At 39.5% G+C, this 13,707-nt stretch overlaps 1 protein-coding gene across 3 annotated transcripts in view; it reads right to left on the reverse strand.

The window, feature by feature from the left end:
• RAB7A (RAB7A, member RAS oncogene family) overlaps window positions 1-13,707 on the reverse strand; it is an 87,017-nt gene that overhangs the window by 31,297 nt on the left and 42,013 nt on the right. Inside the window, exon 2 of one of the 3 annotated variants that reach the window (XM_045849957.1) lies at window positions 1,337-1,433. The exons of the other annotated variants lie outside the window; for them this stretch is intronic. The gene's annotated coding sequence lies outside the window, so the exon portion shown is untranslated. The remainder of the gene's footprint in view (window positions 1-1,336; window positions 1,434-13,707) is intronic. 3 annotated transcript variants of the gene reach the window in all.

Here is a 13,707-nt window from a genome sequence, read left to right on the forward strand (position 1 = left end):
GTGACCTTTTCGTATACTGATTGCAATGCCGATGAAAGGAAGCAGACACCAAACTCTGCCACCCATTTGGGTATCTCTTCCGTCACGAGAGAACTGTTCTGGTATTTGCAATGTTGTCCATTCAGCTAAGGCTCAAATGGCACTCCTTCCTTGGAACTCAGGATTTGTTGACACAGAAAAGTGAGATAACTTGTTTAAGGCCATATATGTTAGTGATCTGTGAACTGAAGATTTGAATCAGGCAGCCCAGCCCCAAAATTCTTGCTCTTATATTATGTCTTTCAACAATAATCACACTGGCTGCCTCTCTAACATTCAAATGTTCAACTGGATGTTTAAGTGCAAGGTACCAGGCCATGTTCTATTTTATAGTTGTGCTTTGATTGTCTCATTCAAATTTGCTTAAGGATATTGAGATCATAGTCCCCTCTAAATGATAAACAGAAGTATATTCTCCCAAATTCTTACAGAGATGGCTAAATGGTTATGCTGAATACGAGGGAGAGAAAGATGGCTAGAAATTGCCCCCAAAGGCAATTTAAAGTCAATCCTCATGAGGAAGTGCTGGAGAAGTAGAATGACCATGGGCTCTGGGATCACCACCATAGGCTCAAATACCAACTCAAACACACCCAGCTATGTGAACTTAAACATGCCTCTGCTTTCATGTGAAAAATGAGGATCCTCTACAAACGGGATGCTCCCGAGAAAGCTCCTAGTATTCCAAGTGGCACATGAACTATTTTCAATGATTATTACATGAGAGCTTCTTCAACTGTGATGAAAGACTTGTGCCCAGTCAACAAGTATTATTTCACCTTTCAAATCTCATTACTGTAGTCCCTCACACTAACCTGATGATATATGCTATATATATGTCAACTCAGTGAAATGTGCCTTTGATCCTAGTTGTATTTCTAATACATACCGTACATTGGCTCATCATATTCTACCTAAAACCATAAAGTATATCAGCACAATGTATATGTTGGCAAGCACTGGAGTCATATTTAGAGTAAGACTCTTGTCATTTGAGGAAGATATATGGCCAATGACAATAGCAGAAAAAGCAGAAATGAGAATTACACACTGGATCACTAAGTGACCTACTCCCATATACCAGTCTGAATTCTCACTTCTGCTTCTATTGTTTTGCAGTACAATATAGGCACATGATCCCTAAGACTACAGGTTACTGCTCATATGATCCTCACCGATGTTGGCTGTACCACCTCAGACTAAAATATCCTATGTTCTGACATCTTCTATGACTTAATCATACTTAACCATATCCAATCACATGTCCCAATTTTATTCAGGAACGGTGGTCACTAACCATGAACAGGTAGGCAGGGGAAGCACAGCTAGTTCAGTTCAAATACTTGCTGAGTGCCTGTTAAGTATCAGTTACTAGGCTTGATGTTGGGGTTGACCTACGAAAGAAAACAGCAAATACTTTTTTTACTTCAAAAGGAGGCCATCATAAATCTCTACAAACTAAACAAAGCTTTCTGTTTTATAGCCTTCAAAGTATTAAACTGGAAACCTCAGCTGTCTACTTCAACTCCTTACAAGTCAAAGGCTTCTATGTAATCCTATAACTAGTGAGGCCAGTTGTAGAACAAAACTAAAGCACCTAAAATTTAACCACAGACTTCTGGTCAAGATGGCAGGGTAGGTAAATGTGGTACTCAACTCCTCCCACAACCATATCAAAACTACAACTTAACTACAGAAGAACCATCATTCAGAACCTCCCAAAATCTGGCTGAATGGAAGTCCTACAACTATGGAATTAGAAGAGCAACTATATCAAGACTGGTAGGAGGGGTGGAGACGAGGAATGCACTGTCCCACACTGATGTGTGGTAGATAAAAATCAGCTGCAGAGGTCCCTCTAAGGAGTGAGGGGTCTCAGTCCCACAACTATGCAACCCCTGCCCAGAGTTCCAGTGCTAGGAAGAGAAGTCCCCTATAACTTTTGGCTGTAAAAACCAGTGAGGATTAAGGTTGAGGGTCACAGAGGATTCTGGAGTCCCAGGCAGTTTCTCTTAACAGGCCCACATTTGGGCTTACTTGAAATCATTTTTTCTGAGTTCTAATCCTAGGTCAGGAGCTCAAAAAGCACCAGAAACATTCATGGGTGAACTGAATTGTCCTGCATGAGGGCAAGAGCTGGGGGAGGGCAGCTTTCTCCCAGACAGAAGTGATGGCAGAGGCCATCATTCCTTTGGTAAACCCTCCCCTCCCCACAAAGCTGGCAAGTCCTTGCTATTTCTGAGTCTCCATCAACCTGACTCACACTGTTTACCCCTTCCTGTAGGTTCCCTGAGCTCCCTCCTACTTTCAGGCCCACCTAAGCTTTTTCCAGTGGCTGGACAGAATAATCAGTCTTGGATTATGCTTCAGATTTCCCTAAAATCTATAAAACAAGCAGCATTTGGCCTCAGTGTTCCCTACACCTCTCACTAAGTGGCCCCAGGTCCAGGACTAGCAGCAGGCCAACTTGGGTCACAGCATGCCCTTGTTTGGGCACCTCCAAGCCCAGCACAAGTTGTAGCCATTTGCAGATCACTTTGTAGCTTATGCTGGGTGGCCCTGGGTGGAACACAAAGCAGCAGCTGACCCTGGCTTACACTTCCCAGGAGGCCCCAAGCCACTGCACCCAGAGGACAGCTTCAGACTATGTCAAAGCACCACCACACAACAACCTCCACAAGCAACACACTCAAGGAGTGAACACAGTGGATACCAGAGACCTGCTGAAGTAACTCCTGCTTGTGGGGTGGGCCCTGCACAGCCAATCTTCCAAAGTGGTTGATGGTCACAGCCAGTCCTTGCAGCTGAGCAGCCTGGGGGTAAATCCCTACCACTGACAACAGCAATCAAGGCTCAACTAAAAGGGATGGATGTACGCAGCCCACAAGTGAGGGACTACCCTGAGTAACCAGTTTAGGGGAAAGGGAATGCTGTGCCACTGGACCTTACAGAACACTTACTACATTACCAAGACACAAAGTCAAATCCTATCTAACACACAGAAACAAACACAAGGCGGCTGCCAAAATGAGGATAAAGAAACATGGCCCAAGTGAAAGAACAGAACAAAAACAGCAGAAAAAAATCTTAACAAAATGGAGACAAGCAATTTACTAGATGCAGAGTTCAAAACACTGGTTATAAAGATACTCTAGGAACTCAGTGAGAACCTCAACAGCATAGAAAAGAACCAGGCAGAAATGAAGGATACACTAACTGAAATGAAGAATATTTAGAGTGGATCAATGGTACAATAGATGAAGCCAAGAATCAAACCAGCGATTTGTAATATAAGGAAGCAAAAAACACTTCAACACCACAGCCAAAAAACCCCCCCCCAAAAAACAAACAAAAAAAGAGGATAGTGTAAGGAGCCTCTGGGACAACTTCAAGCATATTACCATTTTCATCACTGGGGTGCCAGAAAGAGAAGAGAGAACACAAGAAATTGAAAACCTACCTGAGAAAAAATACAATATAGATTTAAAAAATAAAACATATCATGAGGTAAGGATTAAAAAAACCTATTTGAAAAAAAATAATGACAGAAAACTTCTCTAACCTGCTGAAAGAAATAGACATGTAAGTCTAGGAAATGCAGATAATCTCAAGATGAAGCCAAAGAGTGCCACACCAAGATACATAATTAAAATGCAAAAGGTTAATGACAAAGAGAGAATCTTAAAAACAGCAAGAGAAAAGCAGTTAGTTACTTACAAGGGAGCTCCCGTAAGACCGTCAGCTGATTTTGCAACAGAAACTTTGCAGGCCAGAAGGGACTGACAAGAATATTCAAGAATATTTGGTGATGAAAAGCAAGGATCTACAACCAAGATTACTCTACCCAACAAAGCTATCATTTAGAATTAAAGTACAGATAAAGAGCTTCCCAGACCAAGAAAAAGCTAAGGGAGTTCATCACCACTATACTAGTATTATATAAAATGTCAGAAGGGTCTTCTTTAAGAAGAAAAAGAAGATCAAAACCATGAAATATGAACAATATTCAAAAAATACGAATTAAAATAATTCAAGCATAATAGGTCCTTAAAAGTTATTTACTATCAACTCTTTATCAGAAGAGCTACTTCTTCCACAACAGTGTTACATCACCTAGAATAATTACGAGTTATGAAGAACTACCTTCTGTGCAGTGTTCCACTTTCAGAAGCCGGATATTATCACCAAACCAAACCTCTGTGATTTTTTTCAACTCCTCTCCATGCAACATGGCTTCTAGATTCCTTAACTTTCTGGTTGTCCACCTAACCGGGTTAGATTCAGTATACCTCCTAAAATGTCTGCAGCTTTGTTTTTTGTTTTAAACTTTTAAAAAAATTTTTAATTGTTGTTCAGGTACAGTTTTCTGGTTTTTACTCCCATCCCAGCCCATCCCCTCCAAGCCCTCCTCCCCTCCCTCCCATTTCCACTCTCCCCTAGTGTTTGTCCATGTGTCTTTTATACTTGTTCCTATACACTCTTCCTCTTTTCCCCTGAAATTCCCTACCCTCTCCCCTCTGGTTGTTTGTATAAGCATCATCTATTACTGAAACACGTCAATGCCATAAGAATGTTACCCAAGTGTAAAAAAGGATGACTGAGAATTTTATAAACCTATGAAAACTTACTCAGCTTTGAAGTTCTGAATTGTACACATAGGTACTATTAACCTTAATAGTCATTACAATTGCCCAGGAACTGTACTGATATTGGCTTAAGTTTCCCTATAATGCCAACCTTTGATTAGTCTAGACCAGGGGTGTCAAACTCATTTTAACCAGGGTTTCAGCCTTGCAGTTGCCTTCAAACAGCTGAAATAATTTTAGGACTGTATAAATGTAACTACTCCTTAACTGTTAAGGAGTTGAAATTACATTCAGCCCTTTGAAGGCAACTGTGAGGCTGATGTGGCCCTTGGTGAAAATGAGTTTGACACCCCTGGTCTAGACCATGTATTTCCAACAGGGGTGATACTAACAGTGGTTGGTGACCCTCTAGAAGCCACGGTATATAAATGGATATACAGGGTATATTTGTGGTATTAAAATTTCATTGAGGCAGCCCTGACTGGGTGGCTTGGTTGGAACGTCGTCTCATACACCAAAAGGTTGCAAGTTTGATCCCTGCTAAAGGCACATACCTAGGTTGCTGGTTCAATCCCTGGTTGGGGAGCACATGGGAGGCAACTGATCAATGTTCTTGTCTCTCTCCCCACTCCTTCCTTTCTCTCTAAAATCAATAAACATATCCTCCAGTGAGGATTTTTTAAAAAAATTTCATTGGAGCAGGAAAAACAATTGGGGCATGGGGAGTCTAAAAAGACCCAGGGAGCGAAAGGGAGATGCTCTAATAAAAAAAAGTTCAGTGAGAAATGTTGGTCTGGACCTATGCTGACCTATACAGTAGTTACTAGCCACAGCTAGATATTTAAGCGAAATTAAATAAAATCAAACAGAGTTCCTCAGCCATACTAGTCACATTTAATGTGTTCAGGAGCCACATTTGGCTAACCCTTACCATAATAATGCATAGTGCAGATACAGAACATGTCCATCCTCACAGAAAATTATATTATACAATACTGGTCTAAACAATTCTGAAGTATTTTACTAGGATTAATATGTAGTCCTCAAGCACATCACATCTCAGTTTATGGCCAGTATTTATTCCATTACTAATTATCTAGTTTCTTTTTCATACTTAAATTTTTTTTAAAAAAATTTATTGCTTTGGAGGGGAGACAGAAAGACAGACCGATTTGTTGTTCTACTTATTCATGCATTCATTGGTTGATTCTTCTTTTTTGAGATTTTATTTTATTTATTTATTTTTAGAGAGAGGGGCTTTGCAGATGATGCCCAGCCCAAACCCACAACCTTGGCATATTAGGAAAATGTTCTAATCAACTGAGTTACCTGAACAGAGCCCCTCTTCTTTCACTCTAGAAAACACAGTAAAGATACTGGTTCTACAAAGGAAAATTTTAGATATTACTTAACATGTGAATTTTTCATTATGTACTACAGAAGAAAAATATCTGCATCATAACCACTTCAAAATAAACAATATACTAGGTCCTAAAAGCGGGGAAAGGGGAAAAGGTCATCAAAGAACATGTATACAGGACACAGGGACAAAGCCAAAGGGAGTAGGATCAAGGGTGGGAGGTGAGGATGGGTGAGCTGGGGGGAGTTGTAGGGGGAAACAAAGACAACTGTACTTGGTCAAAAAGAAAAAAAAGTATATATTAGGTCCTTTGTAACCATTCAAACTGAAGTTCAGTTAACTGTTTCAAAATCACTAGCTTACAGTAATGAGGTGAACACAGGAACAAAGAAATGTTCAAATCAAAACATGCAATATTGTCAACAATGTAAGATGGAACATTAAGGACCAGAAACTGCACTGATCAAGAGAAATGAGATTTATAGATTACTTTCTGAGTAATGTAAAGTTATGAAACTTAATCAAATCTTAAAACCCTTCTCTGATTAGGTGCTAGTGACAGTTTAGATAGTTTCATCAGATCAGAGAACATCCTCTTTAGGAACTGTATACAATTTTGTAAGACAGTCCCATATTTTATTCTCAAGTATTTCTAATTAGAACCATAGTGCAGTGAGGTGTTTCATAATGTTAGATTTATATTCCAAAGCCATTTCTTCCTGAGCACTTCATGAAACAAAATGCTGAGGTAAAAGAAATCCAATCAGGTAAATGATAATCTGTCTCCACTTAGAATTTTAAGCTTCAAAACAAGTATAACAATGCAAAATACAATATCATGCTTACTCAAGTTAGATATCAAAAAGTTAATAACCACTAATCGTGGGATACATGACCCAGTGCTCTGAAATAGGGAAGCCCAGGCAATGTTGTACAGTACTGCCACTAAGAAAGAAGGAAAAGTAGTTGAAAAGGCAAAAGGAGTTATATTAGATGAAAAGCAAAGATGTCCTTTTCCCTTCTAGCGCAGGAGTGAAGACAGATTCTACCACAGCTGACCAAGACAAAAAGTTTCAAGTGAAGGTGGGGTGGAGAACCTCACTAGAGCCAGGAAGCCTACTAAATCCCCATCTTAACACAAGCTATGGCCAAAGACCAGCCTGCAAATGTCAAGGTTGCATTAATGCCACCTCTCCTCCCTAGCACTCCTGCTATTCTCAATCAACAAGCTCCAACCAGGCTTTCTCTCCATGGCACCCTAACCCTCACAATTAAATGAAGGGCATAAGAAGGATTCTCTCAATGGCTGCTGGGTCTCTAGTGTACCCAAGAACCTTTTAGTCCCAAACATGTTCCAGCTGGTAGACTGGTTTGTTTCTTCAAAAACATAAACTTCAATTTCAGCTTTGCACTATCATACCATCCCAATCTCCCTACCTCTTCAAAGAATAAGATCAAAGGAAACAAAAACTGGCCATACAGCAATTATCTCTCTCTGACCTTAGAAAAGGGAAAGGGGAGTTACCCCTAAGAGAAATACAAGTTAGAGCAGAAAACTATGACAACATTTAGGGTCTATAGGTTTCTAACTTTTGGGTACTTCTTCTAAGTCAGATACTAGAGATACAAGAATACTAAAAGTCTGTCAACTTGTCAAAAGGGCTAAGGCTCAATGGCTATCATCCTCAGAACAGATATTCAAAGCAAAAAAACACATCAGCTTTAAAATAAACATCTTGTCCTGACAGACATAGCTCAGTTGATTGAGCATCATCCTGTAAAGCAAAAGGTCACTGGTTTGATTCCCAGTCAAGACATATGCCTACATTGTGGTCCGGTCCCTGATCTGGGCATGTGTGAGAGGCAACGAATCAATGTCTCTCTCACAGTGATGTTTCTCTCCCTTTCTTTCTCCCTGCTTTTCCCTCTCTCTAAGAATAAATATTTTTTTAAATGTCATGTCATGTCACCAAAATATATTAGCAGATTAAGTGTAATATGTAATCACTGGGGCTTTAATTCACAAAGCTTCTCTATCAAAAACATTTTAAACAAATATTTTAAATATTTTAAGAATTTAATATGAAAGAAAAAAGTACAGAAAACAGTATTATAAACTCTCATTGTGTAAGGAAACTTCAAACTGAATTCTATTCAATATATTCCCCCGTGGAAAATAATTTCCAGGTCCATTTGCATGTTCCTTTCAACCTTAAAGACCTACATGTAAGTTTCCCCCCTATTCTCCTCAATAAGTGAGTTAAACAAGATTTTTGACGTGTTCATTTCATATTTAAGTGACCATCATGATCTCACCTTTTCTTGAAAATTATCTTTTAACAACACCCATCACCCAGATTAGACAGCTAATTTCCAACAAAGTTTTTTAAGTATAGATGATATACAATATTATATAACTTATATTAGTTGCAGGTGTACAATATAGTTATTTGACATTTTTATACCTTACAATATGATCATCCTAATAACTCTATTAATCATTTGTCACCATGCAAACTTATCACAATGTAACCGACTATATTCCCCTTCACTTTTATAACCCAACCTCCTAACCTCTCCCCTCTGGCAAAAATCTCTTTGGTCTCTATTTCTATGAGTCTGTTTTTATTTTCTTGTTTGTTGGTTTATTTTTTTAAGATTCTACTGTAAGTGAAACCATACACTGTAAGTGAAATCCTTCTGATTTATTTCACTTTGCATGGATGGGCCATCTAGGTCTATCCATGTTGTCACAAATGCCAGGATATTATTTTTTATTGCTGCATAACATTCCATTGTATATATGTATATACACATACACAAACACATAACTTAATCCATTTGTATATTGAGGGGCACCTGGTTTGTTTCCCTATTGTGGCTATTGTAAACAATGCTGCAATGAACATAGGGCTTGCATACCTTCCCGAATTAGTGTCTTTCTTCTCTTTGAGGAACCCTTGTGCACTGCTAGTGGGACCGAAAACTGGAGCATGTTTGGTCCATCTTCAGAGGGTTTAGCTGGACAAGATTCCAGACAGTCTAAAGCTGGTCACACACAGGCTGGTCAGAATGCTATGGCCTTCAGGGGTATTCCCAATACCCTTACCCAAAGGGGGCTCATATGTATTTCTTACTCAGATTGGGGGAACTTTAGGATAATAGACCAACCAAAGGGCTTGGGACCTGAGTACTTTGAAGGTGACTAAAGTTTAAACATGTAAGAATACACAATTTTTTATAAGTAAATTCTGAGTTTTTTGGGGTCCCCCTCATACCAAGATTCCATTTACATAAAATACCAGAAAATGGGGACTATAAAACAGGTCAGTGATTGCCTAAGAATGGGTAGGGAAGGAGCAGCAGGTGAGAGGTTGTAATTACAAAGGAATATTAGTAGACTTGGAGGGTAATGAATTTGTTCATTACCTTGATTGTGGCAATGATTTCACAGATACATGCATACAAGGTCTGTCCAGAAGGTATCCAGCCATGTAATATGAAAAACAAGAGACATGTATTGAGTAAGATACAAGAAACATAGATAGGACAATGACGCCTCAGTCCCCTTCAAAGTAGGCACCTTGGGACCTCACACAGTTCTCCCAATATCCATCAGCTTCCTGAATCTCACTGATGGTCTCAAATCTCTTCCCTTTCAAAGATGATTTTAGTTTTAGGAAAAGCCAGAAGTTGCAGGGTGCCAAGTCTGGGCTGAAGAGTGAGTCACCTGGGTGATTTGATGTTTCTCCAAAAACCTCTGTAAGAGATGTGATTCACGAGTGAGCGTGTTGTTGTGATGAAGCTGCCAAACACCAGGTGCCCATAGCTGCGACCTTCTGAATCATCTGAATAGCTTCCACAGAGGAATGTTCAAGCTTAATGCAAAATCTGATGCAGACTCATTGCTCTACTAGCTCAGTCATTTTGAATGTGATAGCCACACAGTACACATGCTCACTCAACAGCGTCTACAGCCCCCACTGACTAGTACAGTGAAGTCATTGTGGTTCACGCATGCGCATACCAGTTCAGTCTCCTTGGCTGCCAGGTCACATCGATACCACATGAACCATTCTAGTTATATTAACAATGGCTGGACTTTTCCTGGACAGACCTCATGCACCAAAACTTAAAATGTATAGTATAAACATGTACAGTTTATTGTATGGCAATTATATCTCACTTAAGCTGTTCTATTTTTTTTAAAGGTAGTTAGAGAGTCTGCAGATATATAAGGGGATGACATGAAAGAAACAGACCTTGCATTGCTTCAGTTCAGTACACCAAATCTGGATTCTACTTCAGGCTTTTCTTTTTCTCCCTCCCCTTCCCCCTCTCTTCCTCCTTCATATTTTTCTTTTTAAGGTTAACACAGCACATTTATTTTGGCTTATAAACAAGAAAAACACTTAAGGCTTTTTTAAAAGAAGATTTTATTTATTTATTTTTAGACAGAGGGGAAGGGTGGGAGAAAGAGAGGGAGTTAGAAAGATCAATATGCAGTTGCTTCCCACATGTCCCCCCACTGGGGACCTAGCCCACAACCCAGGCATGTGCCCCAACCAGGAACTGAACCAGCAACCCCTTGTTTCACAGGCCGGCATTCAATCCACTGAGCCATACCAGCCAGGGCAAGACTTTTCTTAATTACCTGTTGCATACACGTCTGTCATGTTTTCACATAACATGCAGAAACCGGAATCTGTCCTTTCCAAAGTAAACATTCTCTACTGTTCTCAGGCTCGAAACTATTTCCTACGTTCCTTTACTCCAACCATCACAACTGATTTAGACCTACCCAATCTATCTTCCCCAAATCTCTTCATCATGTGCACAACCCCATTTTAAACTCTCATTATTTCCTGACTCTTTAATTCCTTATCCCCAGTCTCCTGCCACTCTATTCTGGCCTGCTTTGCTATATACATAGTATTAGCTACCAAAGTCAGCACTCCGAGGGCTAACTCTTCCAGCTATCTCAGAGTTTGGTCCCAGCTTCCTTTTGAAGCTACCACAGCAGGGGTCTATTTGCTCACCATATCCATCTTCCCTTCTACCTTAACCAGCCTCTCCACACTCTCTCAGTTCCCAGCTCCTCAAAGGAGCATCCCATCCCTTCTGTGCTCTGTGAATCAAATGCAGCAACTCCTGATTACAGACAAACACTTGACTGAAGGGACAAATCAATCCTATTCTTTTGTTGAGCAATTCAAAACTTGTTTGTTAAACAACTGGTTCAGATTCTGTCCTCTAGAGTAATGTATTTGGCAAACATTAATTTAGTACATACTGAGGCTGCTGTGTTTGAGTCTCTATTTAGTGGGGCACATTGGAGTTAATGTTAACTCCATAGAAGGAGCTAGAACCACTCAGTTTCTCAATGAAATTATTTGAACACCAACATGCAGCATGGTTTAGTGGTGCCACGCACCAGGCATTAAGGATGCAGCAAGAGATGGATGGTCTCAGGCAAGACAGACCCAGGTGTAAATCAACAGAAAAGGAGAAACCCACTTTTGAACCCATAAGGGTGGCTACAACCAATGTGAAAGGTGAGATTGACAGCTTTGATGCATACCATGTTCACTGCATACCTGTAATAAACAAACACCTCTACCAGCCACAACTTTCTCATTTTACTAAATTCAGTCCCTTTCCAGTGCCCTATTTTTTCTATCTCTGACTCTGCCAGTGACACTATTTTTAACTGGAATAAACTTCCTGTCCCTCCTCACCATCTCTGCTTCTCATTCTTGCCCATATACCCTCCCTAACTCCATCTCAAATAAAACTCTCTGAAATGAAGAGATCTGTCTTCAGTTGGCCTCTCTACCTATACACAAGCACAAATGTAAAAAATTAACGTTAACTCCAATGTACCCCACTAAATACTCAAACACAGCAACTTCTGTATGTACTAAATTAATGTTTGCCAAATACATTACTCTAGAGGACAGAATCTGAACCAGTTGTTTAACAAACAAGTTTTGAATTGCTCAACAAAAGAATAGGATTCACCAAGAAGCACTGGGTAAACACTATCATTGGAAACAGATGATAAGTCATTCATCAGGACAGCAAGTATAAGATTGTACTAAGTGTACTACATAATTCCTTTCTGGCTTCATGATTTTATATTCAGCTACTAAAAATGTTACAATGCATAAATTCTAACAAACACAATTATTTCATTAAAAGATTAGTATCTCATACAATTCCTCCTTCACAAAAATCTGTAATTAGAGAAAATAATGCAGGATGCTTTTTTAATATGAGTTGTACTAGAAGGAAAAACTTTTTAACAGATGAATGCCAGAAGGCACATAAAAGGAATGACTGAAATAGGAAAAAAATCATTTTGCAGCCCTTACTGAAAACAAATGATTTGAGTAAAGATCATCAATAATGCTCATACAACAGGTGAAAGGTGAAAAGTAGGGAACTAAAGTTAAAGACCCACACGGCATCAAAATGTTCTCCCCACATATTACTTGCTGAAGAGCAGTAATACAGCAGTGACCATCTTAATATACGAGTCATGTTCTGCTTAACAGTGGAGATCCTTTCTAAGCAACATGTTAGGCATCTATTTTTGCTTGTGTAAGTCAACTCTGTGATGTTCACATCACAAACATAGTTGTGATACTCTGGGATCTATCTTTAGGAAAGATTCTGTTAATGCCAAGAGTATTAGTTAGGGTTCTCCAGAGAAACAGAAGCAACAAAACCATTAGGATGGAGGAACAACCTAACCTAACAGATCTGTTGACACCATATGAAAGCCCATGCTTTGCCAGTTACCTTCAAATGAGATTTAAAATCTGTTGTTAAAAATAAACCATATTATGTGAGATTTATATGCACATATAGAAAACAATGTGTAAGTACATAAATATATACATGAGATTTATAGTAAGGAACTTGCTCACATTATTACAGAGGCTGAGGTCCCAAGATTGGTAGTCTAAAGACCTGAGAACTACGAGAACTGATGGAGTAAGACCCAGTCTGAGTCTAAAAGCAGAAAAACTGCAGATAACAGTGAATTCTTTCTTGCCTTTTGTTGTATTCAGATTTCCAACAATTTGGATGAGGGCAATCTGCTTTGCTCAGTCTATAGATTCAAATATTATCTCACCTAGACCCTCACAAACACACCCAGAATGAGACTTTAGGCAAGTATCTGACATCCCAGGGCAGTTAAGGTGACACATACAATTAACCACCACACCAGGGTAGGTAGGTATGTAAACCCAAGTCTTTACCCACTTGAAGTTTCAGGTAATATGGGGAACTGTAAAGCTCAAGCATCTCAAGCATAAGTCCAGCTCTTCAGGCTGAGGAAAAAGTGCTAAAGAGCTAAAGAACAGAAAGTCAAAAGTTTGAAATTTCAAAGGTTACATTACTGAAAAGTATGTTTAAAGGGACTTAAACTGTGCTCGCAAGGTTTTGGCAAAATAAACATCCACCTGCCTCACAAAATCACCAAGAACAGCCTGCTTCAGATAGTAAGATTTAAGGAGCCCTGGCTTCTGTGGCTCAGTGGATTGGGGCCCTGCCTGCAAACCAAAGGATTGCTGGTTCGATTCCTTGTCAGGGCACATGCCTGGGATTCGAAAGGCAATGACACATTAATGTTTCTCTCCCTCTTGTTCTCCCTCCCTTCCCCTCTCTAAAAATAAGTCAATAAAATAAAATAAAAAAAACAATAAAGAAATG

The sequence above is a fragment of the Phyllostomus hastatus genome, unplaced genomic scaffold, assembly GCF_019186645.2.
Source record: "Phyllostomus hastatus isolate PE091 unplaced genomic scaffold, TTU_PhHast_1.1 phas_contig_80, whole genome shotgun sequence".
Lineage (NCBI taxonomy): Eukaryota > Metazoa > Chordata > Mammalia > Chiroptera > Phyllostomidae > Phyllostomus > Phyllostomus hastatus.